At 41.2% G+C, this 19,565-nt stretch overlaps 1 protein-coding gene across 1 annotated transcript in view; it reads right to left on the reverse strand.

Moving 5' to 3' along the window:
* LOC126753006 (uncharacterized) overlaps positions 1-18,615 on the reverse strand; it is a 48,432-nt gene extending 29,817 nt beyond the window's left edge. The window contains exon 1 of the mRNA XM_050464097.1: positions 18,158-18,615. The gene's annotated coding sequence lies outside the window, so the exon portion shown is untranslated. The remainder of the gene's footprint in view (positions 1-18,157) is intronic.
* Positions 18,616-19,565: the final 950 nt, after the last annotated feature.

Raw genomic sequence — 19,565 nt, forward strand, 5'->3', positions numbered from 1 at the left:
TTGTTCATTCACTCATTTAGTCATTCATTGATATAACTGACTAATGCAGCACACATTTTCCCAGCGCCACTTTACTTAGGCGCGTAAGTGGCGTGAATGAATGCTGCCAATGGTTGGGGGAACGGTGGAAGGGGTTCAAAGCACACAGTGACTGGTCGCGCGACAGCAGCTGGTATGCGCTGACGTTTGTTAGGCTGCAGGCTTGTTTTTTGTTCTTGTTCTTGCTTTTTTGCGGTAAGTGCGTGCGCCCACGGCGCTGTCTATGGAGTGAGTCTCGGTCGCCTAGAGGTTTTCTTGGTAGGGAGCTTAGTGTAGAGACAGCGCTTAGGTTAGCCTGAGCGTTGCTCGAAGGCGCAGTCAACGAAGCGGAAGGCATTGCGCAGCGTAAGGAGCGCGCGTAGTACTTAAAACAATGGCGTTGCGGAAAGTAAGCAAGGAAATGTTGGATTTGTGGAGGGAAGTGCGTGCGCGACTGTGTAAGGCAGCGCGCTGGGTGATCTTTGGTAGATTTGAATGGCTCGGTTAAAACGGTAGCTTTATTATTGCTTTTCCTTAAGTACATATTGAAGGTGTACACACTGGTGCTCATTTTTATTGCTGCTTCTATTTGTTGTTATTTTAAGAAACGCGCATATGTGCACTAGGGGTGGTCAGTAAAATTTTGGGTGAAAAAAGTTAATAAAAATGTTGAAACGTAAAATTTTTAATAGCAAGCGCTCTGATTAAAAAATTAATATGTTTTTATTATTTTAAGCAAGCACTCATGTTGGCAAGTCCAATATGGTCTTTTTAATCCAAAGACTGTTTGCCACTATAAAACTGTGTGGACATTTTTCAGTTTGCCATGATGTTTGTACCTTGTATCCAGTAGGAAATGTCGGAGACCCTATAAAATATATATTTAAATGATCAGCGTGACGATTTACCCGTGAGTGTCTGTATGTACGCAAACTAGTCCTTCAGTTTTTGAGATATCGATTTGAAATTTTACACACGTTCATTTTCTCCCCAATAAGCTGCACATTTGTCGTAACCGCCGATATTGACACAGTTTCTACCGAAATACCAAAATATATTAAATCATAGATTCAACCGAAAATAACTAGTCGGTAACTAGTTTGTTAAAGTATTGTATTTGTTTTCTTAACAAATTTTTTACCGAAATACCAAAATATATTAAAAAATAAACTCATCCGTAAATAACTAGTCGGTAACTAGTTTGCTAAAATATTTTAATTGTTTTCGAAACATATTTTCTACTTAAATACCAAAATATATTAACAAACAAACTCACCCGAAAGTAACTACCCGGTAACTAGTACTTTACTGTAAAGTAGTAATTATTATTTAGCACTACTCTACTCTACTACTACTCTCACGCCCACGCTTTCACACATGTTTCAATACAGAACTACGAAACTCATTTTTTCATTCATAACTTTACCTCCTTCTAAACAATACAATGGTTACTACGAGGCCTTATTAAAACAAACAGTAAGTCAATAAATCACAGAGCAAAGTCCACAACGTCAGCAAGCGCCAAATATTTGTCCGTTAATAATTGAAGTATGTGGATAAATATTGGTTTGCCCTTCATTTGGGAGTGGGCAGCTCACCAACTTTCGGTTTACGCCAATTATCCTTTCATTATGAATACAAATCAAACTCCACCCACGTGATATGATGGATGACCTATGCAGCTATGCGGGTGTGAAAGCTAACGGAGCATGCCATTTATGTGTATAAATCATTTTTGTTTCTCAAAACGCTTAAATTGTACTTTTCTAAAAAGGGTCGACAAGTTCAGTTTGCTCATATACATATGTATCTCTCATCGTGTTTTAAGGTTTCTCTTCCTTTAGCGGTATTTGTTATAAAAACGATTGCTTCAATCGTTGGGTATTATTATTAAAATTCCAAAGTTTATATTGATAGAAAAAATGGTATAATTTAGCAAAAATCGGTTCGGTCCAACAAAATAGACTTAGCTTTCTCCATTCCGAAAGCTCAAGTAACGATTAAATTCCATTGTCCATAGTACTCAACTTTTAATAACCGATAAAATTACTATATATGAGCATCTTATAGTTGCAAACGAAAGTCCTCCTCTTTTTGAACACGAAATGCCAAGCTCTTTTGAATAATGCTGTGAATCAAAAAAGACTAATAAACCTCGTAAATTAATGGATGTGTCATGTTTTCTCACTGGATTCGTTATTCCGATAGCTTGACTCCATCTACCTGCGATTACGGGACAATCAAGGAATATTAATAAGCGAAGGTAGAACTTTGGAACAGTAACTCAATCTGCAAAGATGACAGCTTGCAGTGACCTGTATAGAATACATCTTCTTCTTGATTAGCGTAGACATCTCTTACGTGGTTACAGCCAAGTTTACAACCACGTGCCAGTCATTCTTCCTTTTCGATGTTTGGCGCCAATTGGAGATTCCAAGTGTAGCCAGGTTCTTCTCGACCTGGTCTTTCCAACGGAGTGGAAGTTTTTTTCTTTCTCTGCGTCCGCCGGCGGATACTGAGTCGAATACTTTCGAGTTGGAGTGTTTTTATCCATTCGGACGACATGACCTGGCCTGCGTAGCCGCTGTCTCTAAATTCGCTGAACAATGTCAATGTCGTCGTATATCTCGTACATTTCATCGTTCCATCGACTTCGGTATTCGCCGTTCCCAACGCGTAAAGGACCATAAATATTCCGCGGCACCTTTCTCTCGAAAACTAACGTCAACTCATCAGATGTTATCATCATCCATGCCTTTGCAACATATAGCAAGACGGGAATAATGAGTGACTTGTAGAATTTAATCTTTGTTCTTCGAGAGAGGACTTTACTTCTCAATTCGCTAGTCAGGTAGAAGTAGCACCTGCTGACAATAGCTATTCTGCGTTGGATTTCGAGGCTGACGCTATTTTTGGTGTGAATGCTGATTCAAAGATGGACGAAATTATCTATGACTTCGAAGTTATGACTGTCAACAGTGACGTTGGAGCCTAGTCGCGAGCGCGACGACAGAAAATACTTCGTTTTTCCTTCGTTCACTACCAGACCAATTTGTTTTTCTTCTTTATCCAACCTGAAGAAAGCTAAAGCCAGCAGCTGTACACTGTTAAAGAAGATTGCATCTTCTCTATTCAGATCTGCAGATCGAATTATTTGATTGAAGGAGTCACACGATAGGGAGTCGCCTTGTCTGAAACGTCGTTTTGTATAAAACGGCTCAAAGAGGTCCTTTCTGATCCTGACGAAGTTTTACTATTTTAATATAAAATCATAGTAACTACCTGAATTTGTCCCCGAGTGAACAATCAGTTGCTTGAACCTTTTACCTGTAGTATTCAACTCTCAACAGCTTCGTCTGTGAAGCCCCGGCACTTGCAGACAGTAACGATTTCTACATCCTTTTTCCTTCGCCCGTAGCTCTTAATGTATGGGAACAGCTCCGGTCCTATTGATAAATCACTTATTATATATTTATTGGGTGATCCAGCTTCATATATGTGCAGTTTGATCCAAAATTTGGTCGTAAATTCTGATAATTTTCAAAAATATCCGAAAACTCTATTGAGAATTAAACATCATTGCCAGAATTCTTAAAATTAAGTCCTTACACTGTTGAAATTGACAAATTTTGGTTTTGTTACTTCTCTAGCGGCACAAACCATTCGCCAAATAATTTTGAGGAGCACCTAATTAATTCTCTTTGAAAACTTTTCGTCGTTCCTTATGTGGACCGGACTTTTTGGAGATTGATTTGAAGTTGCTCTTATGCGTTTGCTAACTCAAACCCCAAGGACCATTCAGATTTCACGAAATAGTTTGCAGTTATTCATAGAAGTCATGAACAAGTTTGTTGTTCCTTCCTTCTCTACAAAACGTGCTTTCTTCCAAGAAGTCGTGACTGTATGAAATAAAGTTTCGCAATGCTTTGATGAAACAATAAACTTCAGTTCTCCCGTACATAAGACCCTGTAAAACGGCTTAAAATTAACATTAACTTTATTCTAACAGCCTATATTCTTTAATCTCCGGAAAAATCGCATGCTCACCAATTAAAATAAAGACTCTAAACAAACACATTCGATCCGATCTGTGTGTGAATGAGGCGGCAATTTAGCTCGCGGTCATGCCATATGTAAATTTGCTGAAACATTGCGGATTTATTTCCGATAAAACGCTGTAAATTTACATAGTCCGCAAGTTAAGCGCCGTTAGCCCATTAGCTGAGCCAAATGTGTTGTTTGTGTAAACATTTTAACGCTTATGCGCAAATATTTTTATTTTAAGAGCTGATGGGCCTTAAATTTTTTATTTTTATTTATTTTTTATACTTTTCTTTTTATTTAATTTATTTTACATATTTTTTTCTCTGTTTTTTGCTCGCCTCTCACGCCACCAGTGTCTTGTCGTGTCAGTATCGGCTTATCGATGCTGTCATAAACGAAGAGCCTAGTTGTTAACGCATTAAATGCGAAAATACGCCCGTACCAAAAATAACAACAACACACATACGCACGCAACGCAAACACATATGCTAAATGCCTAAAATAAAGCAAACACACATATATTTATGTGTCTGTGTGGGTTTGTATGACTTTTTGGGGCGCACTCTTACTGACTTTTACTGCTGCGGCGCGCACGAGAACCCACCCGCAGGCGTTGCATATGTATGTACTTAAAGGTCTAACCAACCTAGCGACCAAAACAGGCACTCATTCATTCAGCACCTCGTAAAATGGCCTTAGGCGCGTTAGAGTGGCCCAAGAAAGCCAGCTAGACAATGTAAGCCATTCAGTTTTGTTGATTGTGGAGCGCGGAGCACGGAGCACGGAACGCAGAGCGTGGCGCGTAGAGTTGGGGGTATAAGCCAGACAAAACCGGCAGCTGGGCAGGCACTTAGACAGCTACACAGCGAGTTACTCAGTCAGTCGCCGAGTCGCTCACAGCCAGTCTGTCAGTCAGTCACTGTGTCAGTTTGGCAGTCAACTACACAGCATAAGTGGTCCACACCAGTCCCTCAAGCATATCTAATTTGCGGTCGATGCGCGTTTGTGCTTTGGTTTTCGCCTAAAATAACCCAAAAACGAAAAAACATGAAAGACAAAAAAGACACCGCACAATGATGCGGCACAAAGATACCACGAAAAGACAAAGCAAAGGCGGCGTTCAATGCGGCATGGCGTAGCGTGGCGTGACGTAGTGCTGTGTGGCGACTCAGTCGCTGTAATTGTAAGTGCGAAGCTGGTCGAAAGCGGGCGCTGCGACGCAGAGACACAGAGACACAGACAAACACGCAGGCATTGTGTGAGGCTTTCTCATTGTGGCTGTGCAGCGCGGCGATGACAGCATGGCAGGGGTGTGCCATTGAAGTGTTTGCCGTGCCGTCCGCCCGTATTTAATTGAATCAATGCGTTAGCGCAAAGGCATATTTCGCTTTGACTTTTGCGACGCGTCAACCACAAGCGCCAACCCAAAACCACCCACTGTAAGGCTTTAGTCAACAGCGCGAAAAAGCCAATACCATAACCTCAACTAACATTGGTCGTGGAAATCACAGTCTCTTGGCAGGGCAGCCGCAGTCACGAACCATGGCAGCTGCTTAGTTGCGCTTATCGCAGTCTCTGTTGCTGTTGCTGTCGCTGTTGTCGGCGTCTTCGTTGCCGCGGTTGTCGCAGCTGCTCCTTACAAAGAGTGACACACACATGCAGTGGCACATTGGAAAAAATAACGCAATAAAGCAATGAGGCAAAAGAAATGTGCGCATATTTTGATACGCACACAGTCGTAAAGTCGCATAAATACTCGCCTTTTGGCCGCACTGGCAGCTGTTAGCCGTTAACTACTTCTGCTTTTGCTTTTAGCTGTCGATTGAGTTGCTGAGCTGTTGGTCGGTTCTACCGAAATAAGGCGCAATTGATATGTCAATGAAGTGGAAGTAAGTCCTCAACGACCATGTTGTGGTCTAGTCGGCTTGAGTGATGTAACCTTTTGCACGTTTGATTGGTCGGTTGAATAAGGAGATGACTGGACCCCGGAGATTCGTTCTTAGGTCTTGATTCTTTTCCACCTCAGCTGTCCAATGTCTCTTAAGTTTTAGTATTGCGAGCCGTGGAATATGTCCCTTCTGATCCGGCTGCAGGCGAGCATTCGCTTACATATATAATGTTGCAGCATTCCGCTAAATTTTTTGTCTGTCCACCATCAGTATTGCCCCAAAGTAGCTTTTGAGGTTTTCCTCTAAGGTCCATTGCTTCAAACAACCCTTGAAGGAGCTGAATTTCCTGTGGTAGCTTAGGGAATCATGTCTCCAGCTGCCCCTAGCGAGCCACTTATCTGCCTTTTAATTTCTTTTTATGCCTATAGGACCGGGTACCCAGATGAAAATAACCGAGTTACCTACTGAGTGTTTAGCTATTGCCACTAAGAATTGCCTTAATTGCCGCTTGGCTATCCAGTGGAATTTTTATGGTCTGGTTAGAGCAGCAACCCGCTTGGCCCCTTCTTTTATGCCCACAATTTCGGCCTCAAAGTCTAAATTGCAGTCATTTAGTTTGAAACTGCCTTCTGTGGACGGATTATTACAAACAAAGGCCGCTCCCGTTCTTGTTTCACTCATTGATCCGTCAATGAATATGTAGATTTCGCCGTCGGAACTATCGATCAGAGAACCTTTGGTCCAATCTTCTCTACTGCGGAATGAAAATTGTGTGCTTAGTTCCTCGTGGGTCTCCATTTGTCGGTCGGATTGCTAGTTTAACTCGAGTTCATTAACAAATTCGGGGATGATACCATGACCGTGGCGACGACCAGCCTGACCCCAATGCCCAAAAATCATGGGCCGGCTTCCTCATACCCCACTTGTATGTGTATTTACCGGATGTCGTTGACAGCCTTCAAAGCCTTTATTGAAGTAATTTTTCTTGCGCCCGTCAAGCAAGCCCGGTACACCTGTTCCAGACTTTTAATGCAGCTATTTTTCGATAGTGCAATCCGCCATACCACTACTCCATAAACAATCTATGAAAACCATAACGCAATGGGCTCATTGGGTACAAATATTTGAACAATAAAACACTCTCTAAACGAAGGAATAAAAGTGGTTTCGGAACCATTAGGGGAACCCTTGCAAGTGAAAGAATACCAAAGTAAGGCAAGTAGTGTCTCGAAAGTTTACTGCTTCTATTTAAAGTCTCCAAAACAGAAGAACTGACATAATCGTCGGAGACTTCTGTGGACAAAGGTACAAAAAAGACACTTTTTCTTTGAGTTTTCAAAATATTGATGTCTGTTAACGGTATTTCTTATCGAAAAGATAACTTATTCAAATACCTACTAGACTTATCTAGCCCGTCTTGTCGACATATAAATATGAACTGCCACACTACGGTGCTCCGTATGCTTTCAATGTACTTACATGTGTGTGTGCGTGCCCTCGTGCGCACAAAGTGAGTGCCACTCGAGTACGTATACGCCAGAGTGACCGCACGACCGAGTGACCGAGCAACACGGATGTGTCGATGGCAATCAATTTGAATGCGCCAAATTGTTGAGAAAGTAGCACCGCAGTTGATTAACTTCCACCACTCACTCACACACACACAAACATACATATAAATGCGAACCACTAAGGCAACATAAGGCAGTTGGTGTCGTTAACAGTCTGCTAAGGCACATAAACGAGCCGGAGCCGGAGCACGAGCACGAGCATATAATCATAAATATAAAAGAATAAATAAATTTAACACTTACGCACACGAGCGCAATAAATGCAAAAGCGATGAGTGTACGTGCAAATTTAAGGGTCCGCCATAAAGTGTTCAGAGATTATAACTGCATTTTGCATTTATGGTTATTTTCAGGTTAAGTTATGCCTTTGGATAAGGAGATCGAAGGTCAAAAAAGAAAGTGTTCATATGAACCAAAAACAAACTCCCTTGAGGGGTAAGGGTTTTATTAATTTATCTTATCTTTTATATTTCATGGCAGCTCTAGTAGATTCTATTTTATTGTCTTACCAAACGCCTACTTTCAGTGGGAAAATACACCAGCGGGTCTAAAAATCTCCATTCAGAACGTCCATTAATTTGTTATTCAGCATTTTAATACAGCAGTTCGTCCACTGTTCCGTAGCGCCGCCTCCTTTATGAAACTGACTATTCCCTTGATAGTAGAGCGACTATACTGGCCTTGAACTTACTGGCCTTGCACTCGAGGCTGGTAAAGGAAGCTCTGAACTAGGTATCAGTGGCATCGGGTTACTTCTAGATAATACTAGTTTAGGTACGAATTCATAGGGGAATCGCAGGCAATTATAAAGCAGATGAGTTCGCATGGATGAGCACCTCAGCCTAACTGTCGTTGGAATAGCAACTGGTCGAAGCACCGCTGTCCTCTGGATGTTACTATCGAACAGCTGGACTAATTGGAGCTTGGTGAGCTTTGGGTAATTATCGGTACCTCTGCGATCGCAAGATGCTTCTAGTTCTAAGTAAAGATACAATTTTTTCTAAAGAGTAGAAGTTATAACTATTCGGTAAGGTTAACAGCTTATAGGACGCCAGTTACGCAAGCTGCTTGAGAAAAGACTAAATAGAAATATCTCTACACTTTCCACTTAATTGGCCCGCAGTTCGGGTGCTCAAGGCTAAAACAAAAACAACTTGGATATCAACCTCTCCGCCTGAAAAATCTTATTACTGTAATGCTTTACTGGCTACAAAAAGGATTCCATCATAAGCAGTCCAATTGCGATCGACCCTTGTGATCTGCCATATAACCTAACCTAACCTACTTTCTATAATATTAACTTTCATTGATGAAAAAAGTGTGATCCATCTTGAGGTTCCCGCTACGTCTCAGTTGGTCCATCCGTTGAGTCCAATTTTCAAAGACTAGTCCGAGCATTTCGACTGAAGGCCTGAATCAAAGCGAGATTGTCCGCATAGACTTAAGAGTTTACATATCCCCACAGAAAAAAATCTAACGGCCGAAGTCTTCTCTCAATAATTCTATTGATTGATGCGATTTGTGGGAAGTGGCACCGAGATCACGAGCTTCAATCCAAAAACTCTCGATCACCTTAAAATAGGGGAATCCAACGAATTCTCTTGTACAGACTTCTATTGTAAAGCACGGGTGTATTCTACACATAAAAAAGCGGACATCAAAGCGGCGTCAAAAATTCATCCTAGCCACGATCAATTGTCCACTTAGCCGTTGATATTTGAAAAAGAATTTTGACTAATAATAATGAATTGATCAAAAAAATGTCAAAGCTTATCGTAACTTAATCTTATTATCCCTTTTCGCATAACTTTTTGTAAAGAAGCCTTTCAGTCAGAGATTGATGAATAGCATTGATATACCTAACAGGCTCTAAAATATATGTAGTATCAAGCTCAAAAACTCGTTAGTCTAAAAAAACGTTTCCGTCTGCCTTTTGCCAAACCAGCATCAAAATATCAAGATATGTAGGCACTGGAAGTTTGTTCTTATTTACTGTTAAAGCAACAGCTACGAATTATAAATGCATTCCGCTAGTTTAGGTCTTCCTTCGCGATGAACAACTTAGCACATCTTACTTAAGCTCATACGCCTCGATATGCCTTAGTGTGAGCTTCCTGCCTGCACTTTATCAAATTCATGCGTTGCGCACGCAGAAATTTTTCGAAAACCCACAGCACACTGAAGGAAGTACCTAAACTCGTTTATTGTAAACTCCAAAGCGCGTGTACAAAAAGTGATTGTAGGTGTGTGAGTGTGTATGTGTATGAGTATTTCCTTATGTGTAAATATGTGAGTTCGAGCTCACGAACAACTTTAATACTAAATGTATATTTATATGCAAGTGAGCGTGTGTGCGTGTGTGCGCACAGGAAGGACGGAAGGAAATCCAACCGGCAGACAGCAATGAAGAAATAACGAACAGGATAGCCGTAAAAGAGAGGAAAAATCAAACACACACAAATGGCGCACGGAAAGCTGCGGCGCAATCATACACTACACCACACTATGCCGCACTATCTTATCCCAAGCGCCATTTCATATGTGTCTGTATGTGGCGGTGGCGGCGATGTAAGTAAGTGCTGCCCAGGATTGTCCTTTTTTTCGGCTGCCACCCCTTGCACTTTTGCATTTATTCCAACTTCTGTTGATCCTGTAAGTGATGCTGATCCCAACAGTAATATAATTCTCTATTAAATATGTGAAATTTGCGTTGGCACAGTGTAGCGCGTGTGTTGCGAAATGTAGCGCACACAATGGCGAGTATCGATGACAAATGAGCAGCGCGAGCTCCGCACAACGCAGCACGTGAGCACTGCATTTGCTAATGAAATAAAAGTTCTCAAACAAAATTTGACGTGATTAAATAAACCAAATACTTAATTGGTATCACGGAAGCTCTCAAGCGTCGAGTTTAATTGTTGCGAATTGTTGTGAATATTGCAGAGCAAGTATATGAGAAACGTTATGCCTCGCACAGAGAGGTCTACGTACCAGAAATCAGGGAGAATATTTCAAAAATCGGTTAGGCTAAAGAAGGATATTTCGACAGTTATAATTCTACTCTGGATCCGCCCCTGATTGTAACACCAGAAAACATTCAGAACGGTATTTGTCGGGTTTCCTCAGTCGTGGCAGTTCTTTCAAATATGATCAGTATCTATCATATAAAGATCGGATTTAAAAACATTTTAATGTGAACGAAACATGAAGAAGATTAATGTGAACTAAATCTGTAGGCTTTACCTTCAAAAAAGAGTTTACTCCATCGATCCGTCAAACTTTTTATGAAGTTAATATGAAAAGAATATAAGTTTGGAAATTTGGCTAGTTGAATGAAAAAATATGTCGAAAAGATTCGTAAATGTAATCGCATTTAAAGAAGACATCAGGCTTATTGTATATCCATACATAAAATATGTGGCACCGAGAAGAAATTCTTCATCAATTAATCTCGGCAGCTTTACGTATATAAGTAAGCCTTAGGCTCCCTCAGAGTTGATTTTATTGCAAAAATGTTGCCAAGTTCATACCTCTAAATTTGAGAGAAATCCAGGTTCATTCCGGTTATGTAGCCTTAGCTGTCATGGGATCTGATTTGCAACCCTGGAAATGTCTCATAAAATTCATAGTCTTATCAAAGGTTGCTTAAATTTTTTAGACGAATTATTTCCAGTCATCAAACAAAGACTCCCGACATGGCTCTCACATCACTGTTGACAGTCCTATCTTTGAAGTCATAGATAACTTCGTTTATCTTGGAACCATCATTGACACCAACAACAACGTCAACCTCGAAATCCAACGCAAAATAACTCTTGCCAACAGCAGTTACTTCGGACTGAGTAGGCAATTGAGAAGTAAAGTCCTCTCTTGAAGAACAAAGACCAAACTCTACAAGTTACTCATCATCCCCGTTCTGCTATATAGTATACTGTAGAGGCATGGACGATGACAACATCTGATGAGTCGGTGCTACGAGTTTTCGAAGGAAGGGTTCTGCGTAAAATGTATGGTTCTTTGCGCATTGGCAATAGCGAATACCGCATTCAATGGAACGATGAGCTGTATGAGATATACGACGACATTGACATTGTTCAGCGAATCAAGAGACAGCGGCTGCGCTATATAGGTCCTGTCGTTCGAATGAAATGATAGTATTAGACGCAATACCCGCCGGGAGAGGAAGAGGAAGACATCCACTTCGTTGGAAGGACCAGCTGAAGAAGGACTGGAGCTGAAAGGCTTCGCTTGGAATCTCCAATTGGCGCCACCTTGCGAAAAGAAGAAACGACTCGCGATCTGTTGTTAACTCGGCGGTGTCTACGCAAATAAAGAAGAAGGTGGTTTCTAAGATTTTTGTTCTACGAAACTTCAACTGAGAACTCAGAGAGTGCATATCACAAACTATTTGCAAGAAAAAACACGTATTGAATAATTACAGGTAGCTAAAACTTGTTTATTATGATGAAGTCTAGTGTAATTCCAACTCAGCACAATCGGATTCGTCATCGACCACGGATCCAGTGGTTCGAGTTCTGCGGCAAAAGTTTAGCAGACTAACCGAAGTCTATAGTGTTTCATTTACCCGAGGTATTATAGGCCTAAATTATGAAAACTAGTGTCTCTCTTGCGGATTTTAGGAAAGTTTGAGGAGGTAGTTCTGAGGTGACTCGAAACCTGGGTCTGAACATAAGCTATATAGTATGAGTTATATTAAGTTTTCAGGCTGACGAGCTGAATCAATTATATCTGCCAATATTTCTGCCTGTATTAGCCGACTGGTTATGGACATATAGATCTGAAATTTTGGGTTCTTTTTTCTCCAAGGAGCTCCTCACTTTCTCTAGGTCAAGATCTACGAATGGTAGAGTCTAGACACATACGACTGCGATCAATCGACAAAGCCCGTGGTACCATTCGGAAACTGCGATTTTCAAGAATTTTTGTGCCACAATTAATAAAACCTTCAGTACTAATTCAATGCCGTTGTAATTGACGCAGGAGTTTATAATTCTCACATTATGCTAATGTCTCTTTTTAAAATGTTAACATTCCCCCGGGTGACTTCTTAGTCACCACGGCTTCTGTACACAATACCTGCAAAGCCTAATTTGACAACTGCCGCTAATTTCATTGAATCCACAAAGCTCAAAAACAAAATTATAATATTTACTTAAGCTCTGCGGCACTCTTTCCACTCACTCAGCACACTGTGCCACCATTTACTATTACAAATATGAGCTTCACATCGTGGGTGTCTAAGAAAATACTATGATGCGCCAAATGCCACCAAAGACTTCGACCGACCGACGACCGACCGTATAAAAAAAGCAAATAAACGAAAGACGCTTATCTTAAATAGCCACACATTCGTGCGGATATTTCAATAAATGCGAACGCTACTGTTGCGCCAATGATTGCTTTAGCATTATTACTGCTCTTGCTGTTCTTGTTGTTGTTGTAGCTATTTTGGAATTGCTTTTGCCACCCGCGTTGTCACTCCTAAGCCGTTTTCAGCGAAGAGACCACTTTGACCGTTTTCACTATGCAAATTACGAGTATCTGTGTAGCCATAAGATTAATAGCACACCACGACTTCACTTTATAACGGGCAAGTTAACGGTAAAGGCATACGCTTAAGCTCACGTCTTACGCCGACTGGCTGGTGAGTCGTGCCTGCTTGCCACGAGCCTGTGAAGCAGCCAGCCAGCCAGCGGTTCATAGTCGTCGCTCAACTGCTGTGCGAGTTCATTGGTGTTCGGGCTTAGACAGTATTTTTGTGTCATTTGCCGAATTTTCTTTACATTTCGCTCACGTTTCATAGTCACTTTTTAGTGATTTTTCAAGATTTCCATTTGCATTTCAAACTTTTTTGTGCGGCGCGCGTGGTTCTCTTTTTTTGTTGTTTTCTTTTTTTTTTCTTCAAATTTTGAACTCAGCCATTCCGTTTTCACTGATTTGCGTTTAACTGTTACAAAGTTGGGTATTTACGAGCTTCGACTGTTCTTTTCTTCTGTTTGTGTGTGCACGTCTATCTTTGTTGCTGTTGGGTTTTGTCACTGGATTCACAGCATCTGTTTTATTCTTTTGCGCTCTCCAACGCCTCACCGACCGAACGACCGACCCTACACAACAGAGACCGCACACCGCCTATGCACTGAGTTCGTGTCGCCTCGTGTTACACTTTGAAAAGACCTACAATAAATCCTGTCGACCCGGCGTCAGGCTAACGCTGTAATAACGCTCAGCAGAAGGCAAGCTGCGGGCAAAACTTTTTTCGACTTTTTTCGACAGCGAAAAAGTATGAAGCACGAAGCTATGTACCATAATGCGTGGCAGTTAGTTGTGTGTCCTGTGTATCTGTCGCGTTCTGGTCGGCAGCATCAACAACGCCTCGACTGGTGTTGCAGGGGTGTCTCCTCAACAATACGTGCTGCGAAATGGCAAATAGCAAGCGCCTCCGCACGGCTCAACTCATTGCAGATCACTGTGTCGGTATTACGTTACACTGTACAAGTATAGCTGGTGAAATAGTTATTGCTTCACTACATTGTGGTGTTAAGCCGCGGCTGAAATTCTGATGGACCAACATTCAATGGTGAATAGAGTTGTTATAGAGTTGTTTAAAAACATTTTATGCTGTGATTATCCCGCAATATTGTCTGTTGATATTACGTTGACATACAGCTATAACTTTTACGGGACTCGAAACAAAAAAAAATATTGTTAAACCACCACATAATACGCCATTATTTGTAGTACTGAGTCCTGAATAGGTTACAAATATTGTAAAATCTTCGCCTCATCAAACAGAAATCATTTAGTAGCAACATTTCCCAGATTCTCGCATCATCAACATAATTCCTTTACCCGTTTGCTTCATTGTCTTATAGGATCACCTGTGAGAACCCGATTTCTGTTATACGCACTTCGGAGCACTTCAATTATTTTTAGAATAAGTTAGGTTGAATCAACTATATATTCACCCGCCGAAGATAGCGCCGGATTTCTCTTCAACGGGTGTTGGTTTTTTAAAATAAAGAAAACTTCTAAAAATGGATCAGCAGATCCTCATAGATCGACGAAGTTAAGTTTTAGGTACGTCGAAGGTGCGTCTACCAAGACATTTCTAGTTATTGACCGGTGCTTACATAGCTCAAGGTCCAAAAGCCATCGGAGTAAATACACACCTCTGCGAAGGACACTGTTTTTCGGAGCATTACAGTGTTCTGGTAGCGTGAAATTACAGTTGATGGAGAGCTTCTGATAAAAGACTGCAACTGCTATCCTCGCTCGCAATTCCCATTGATTGCTGGTCGAAATAAAATTTTGTAATAGAACTAAACCTTTCGTGTTCCAATTCAGAAAAGATGAAAAATGCTTTTGAGAATAGTATGTATGTAGATATGCAACTCTCTGAATTTAGTCACAGCCGAAGGTAGAACACCACACCAAATATTATTACACTTTTGTACTAACTCTCGCATCGTACTATAATGATGCATCAGGTAGGAAGCTAAGAACAGGTCCAACCAGATGGGAAATATCCCGAGCTATCTGAAGGAATATTTCCTCACATTTCGGCCTTTATTTGTTGTCAAATGGGGAATTCTCAAAAGATACTGGCATATAGGAGACGGCATGCATGATTCATCCTATTCGCTAAGCAGACACCTCATCAGTGTTTATGCCCCGCCAGTTTTAGTGTTTGCGGAACTTGCAAAGTAGGACGCCTACGTACTGAACCGTCTTCCTATAGCTCTTTATTTGCGAAGTAGACTACTGAAGTACTAAAGCCTTAACTCCATCTTATTTTAGCTCATTATTTTATTTGCGTGACCGCCGCAAACCATTCGGAGGTCGCAAGGACCAGCTTTAGCTTTAGCTTAAGAGAATTGCAGCCTCCCTCTATATGTAAACCTATGACAACTTTATACCGATGCTCTAAAAATGGTTCACTCTTTGTCTTTCGAATTCTTTTCGGAAGTACCAGGTTTCCGCTTCATAGTTTAGAGCTCTGCTGGAATAAAATGAAATTTAGGGAAACCGGTCAAGCTACTGGCGTACGCCGATAATATTGATATCATTGGCCTCAACAACCGCGCCGTTAGTTATGCATTCTCCAGACTGGATAAGGAAGCGAAGCAAATGGGTCTGGTAGTGAATGAGGGCAAGACGAATTATCTCCTGTACAATTTTTCCAATTGAGCAATTCGTAAACACTCAAAACGATAGGGTTTACTTGACCGACCGTTCATACGAGAATCCAAGACCCGCCACAAATAATGGTTTAGGCCGCTGTCACCGCAGACGGGCGCTCTCCAATTGTTTTCATCGAACCTTGCGTCAAAGTACATGCGACATATTATCGGGAAAGTGTTCTGGAGGCTGCTTTGAAGCCGTGGGCAAACAAACATTTCGGTCGCAAACCATGGACGTTTCAACAAGACTCAGCACCGTCTCACAAAGCGCGGGTGAACCAAGAATGGCTAAAAAACAACGTTCCGAACTTCATTACGACCACACAATGGCTCTCGAATTCACCAGATGCGAATCTAATGGATTATTCTCTCTGGGCCATTTTGGAAAGCAATGTCCGAAGTAAAAAATACACCAGTCTCGAGATGCTGAAGAAAGCCATCGTCCGTGAGTGGGCCAAAATACCGGCAAGTCACATTCGGGCAGCTTGCGATTCGTTTTTTGGCCATAGTTAAGGCAAAAGGTGATCATATCGAGCAAAAATGAAGTGGTGCTGAATTTATGATTATTTTCACATATTTTGTACTTTAAAATAAATAAAAATAATTTTCTAAACCGAATTTATGGCTTTTTTAATTGGTTACACTTCGAATGCCGAGGCGTGGACAATGACAACAGCTAATGAGTCGGCGTTACGAGTTTTTGAGAGAAAGGTTCTGCGGAAGATTTATGGTCCTTTGTGCATTGGCAACGGCGAATAGCGCAATCGTTGGAACGATGAGCTGTACGAGATATATGACGGCATTAACATAGTTCAGCGAATTAGGAGACAGCGGTTGCGCTATATATAGGTCCTGTCGTCTGAATGGATAAAAACACTCCAGCTTTGAAAGTATTCGATGCAGTACCCGCCGGGGGAAGCAGAGGAAGACGTCCACTTCATTGGGAAGACCAGGTGGAGAAGGACCCGTATACCTGTCTAGATGTCCAATAAAATCCCATAGCTTTTTGGCTTTGATTGAACTACTGATAAATACTAGATATTGAAGATATTGTATAATAAGCAATCTCTAAATTTCTACACTCTTGCTAGCCACAGTCGCAGAGGCAATAAAATCACTATTCTTTCAGCGGTATTCAAATAAAAAAACCGTTAGAGAATGAACGAAAATATTTGTTTCTCCATTTACAGACCGTACTTCGAATTTAAAATTCTCAGCTTGACTGCAGCTTTTGCAATTCCACACTTGAAATCCGCAACATTTCAGTGGTGACTGCGGAATTCGGTCTGTTGGTTGTGGCATACACTTTTCTCAGCTGCCGCACGAAATATGTGGCAAACATATGTATGTAGTTGCTGCTAATTTTCCTTCTGATTATTTTTCCATTTATTTCCGTTGCATTTCTTATTTTCTTTTTCATTGCTTATCGTTTCCTTGCTCCGTTTCGTAGCCTTAATTTCGCTTTATTTATTTTATTACATTCGTCATACCGCTTTCTCCAACTACCTTCTGGCCTATACCATAGATTAAGTCCTAATGTATGTTGCACGCTTAACCGCGCACCACACTTCCGCCAACACCACTTGCCGCACACTCGTAAATCACATTTTATGCTGATTAGTTCGGGAAATAGGCAACAGCTTGGTGGCTAGACCAAGACCAAGACGTTACAGCTAATGTGGCAATAACGTCAATCGACAACGCAGACATTAAAAGCGAATGGAGCACGAAGCAAGTGGCAGCAAGCGCTTTGCTACCGGCGGCAACAGCTCCAGCGCGCCGCATCCTCAAAGTGCCAAATTACAGAAATGGCAACAAATTCAAACATCCTGATGGAAACAGTTAGAAAAAAGTGCGCGCACACATACATACATGCGCTTGGACTCATACTCAAGTGTGTGTGTGTGCGCCTGCCAGCCACAGCCAAGCTTGCAACACTATACTCGCCTGTAAACGAGCACTCAGCGCGCACTCAACAGCTAGTAACATGCATGCCACAAGCACACTTACGTACTTACATTCATTCACGCACACATACAAGCATATATGCGCATACATTTAAATGTTGCATACACTTGCGCGCGCCGTACGTGATGATTACATGTAATTAATTTACTGCGGCATCAGCGTAATTGAAATTATAATTACGAACTCTCCTTCAGTACATGATGTATATATCAAATATATAGTATAGAAATATGCTTTTAATATTGTGGGCGTGCGCATGCAACATTAGCTAGCATTTGCGCGTTCGAAGCGACGGCGTTCGGGCCAAAGATGCGCCTAAGTTCAATGAAAGTGGCAACATTACAAGTAAATTTCGGCTGCCACACAGGCCAAGAGACATTAATGTGTATATATATATGTAAGTATATATGATTGTGTATGTGTGGCGCGCTGCTTAGGTGAACAGGTCTACCAAATTGATACTCACCACATTGCGGCACATTCAATCACAGCTGGCTGGCAGGTGGAGGTCAGGAGACCAGCAGCACGAGCGAACGTGGAGCGCAGGAGTCGTACAACACTAATGTGGCACGCACGCACACGACAACAAACGCGCTGCGCCGCGCTATGGAAACTTTAATATTTATGCGTTCGCCGGGTAGCGCAACACAAAAACAGCAACAAAAAATATTTTTGCAACGATTTTTTTTTTACTTTTCTTTATACACTGTTATTTGTTGTTGTTTTTGTTTTTTTTGAGTAATTGTTGGTTTGTCAAAAAAGCACTTTGCTAGCACAAAGCACCTACGCGCCCCAGCACACACGCGCTAACACACACACACATGTGCACATACACTAAGGCGGAAAAAATGGGGGGAAAATGGCAGTTTGTGCAACAAGCCGGGGCAAGGTAATATATTTGCTTGCTGGCTGGCGGCAGGAGCCAACGCTGGCGCACAACAACAACTTCAGTAACACTAGCGCAACGCAAGCAATCACTTAAGCAAGTTAGACACCGTTATTTTTTTGGTTGAATTTTTTCGTTATTTTCTGTTGTTGTTGTTATTATTTTTTCGTTTCTGCCGGTGAGTACGAGTAGTGATGGCACTTAAATTGATACAACTCGGCAGCGGTCATTGAAGGTGCGCGTACAACCAAAGCGAGCAAGCATGTGTATATGTATGTGTGTATATATGTGTGTGTATGTGCTTTCGTATGTTAATATACATATGTATCCGTGTAGGAGTTGTGTCAAAGTAAGCCCGGTTACTCGGTCGCCGTTATTCAGTCGGTCAGCGTACGCAAGGGACACAGACAACATCCGCTAGCTCACACGCACACACATATACACATACATGCTGCGCGTATAAATGCGTACAACCCACCATTAAAGCGTCATACATATGCTGGCATAGTAATATGTATTTATAATGTATTTACATATTTGCCTGTGTGTGTGTGCGCCAACGAGGATATTCACGCACACACGCACACGCATTTGGTGACGTTGCTAATGGCAGGGTCGCTGACTTGCATTTATTAGGCTGACGACAGAGTTGTTGTATACCACAAGCGGGGCATGCAAATAAATACAACCGTAAATAATATAGAATACGCGCGCACAGATGGCCATCCAAGCGCATATATGTATGTACATGCCACAAGCGGCTTTAATTTTCAAAGTGAAAAAATCTTTAATTTATGCTTTTTCTGCTTGCAAATTTTTGAATCAAAAATTTTTAGTGTTAATTTTTTTAAGAATAAATTTTTTTAATTTTTGTAATTTTGTTAATTTATGTAATTTTTACTTTGAATTTTTTTTAAATTAAATTTTTTCTTTTTGGAAATTTTTATGTTAAAAATTCTTTGTGCTTATTTTTGTAATTAATTCTTAT

This window comes from Bactrocera neohumeralis, chromosome 3 (assembly GCF_024586455.1).
Source record: "Bactrocera neohumeralis isolate Rockhampton chromosome 3, APGP_CSIRO_Bneo_wtdbg2-racon-allhic-juicebox.fasta_v2, whole genome shotgun sequence".
NCBI classification, from domain to species: Eukaryota; Metazoa; Arthropoda; class Insecta; order Diptera; family Tephritidae; genus Bactrocera; species Bactrocera neohumeralis.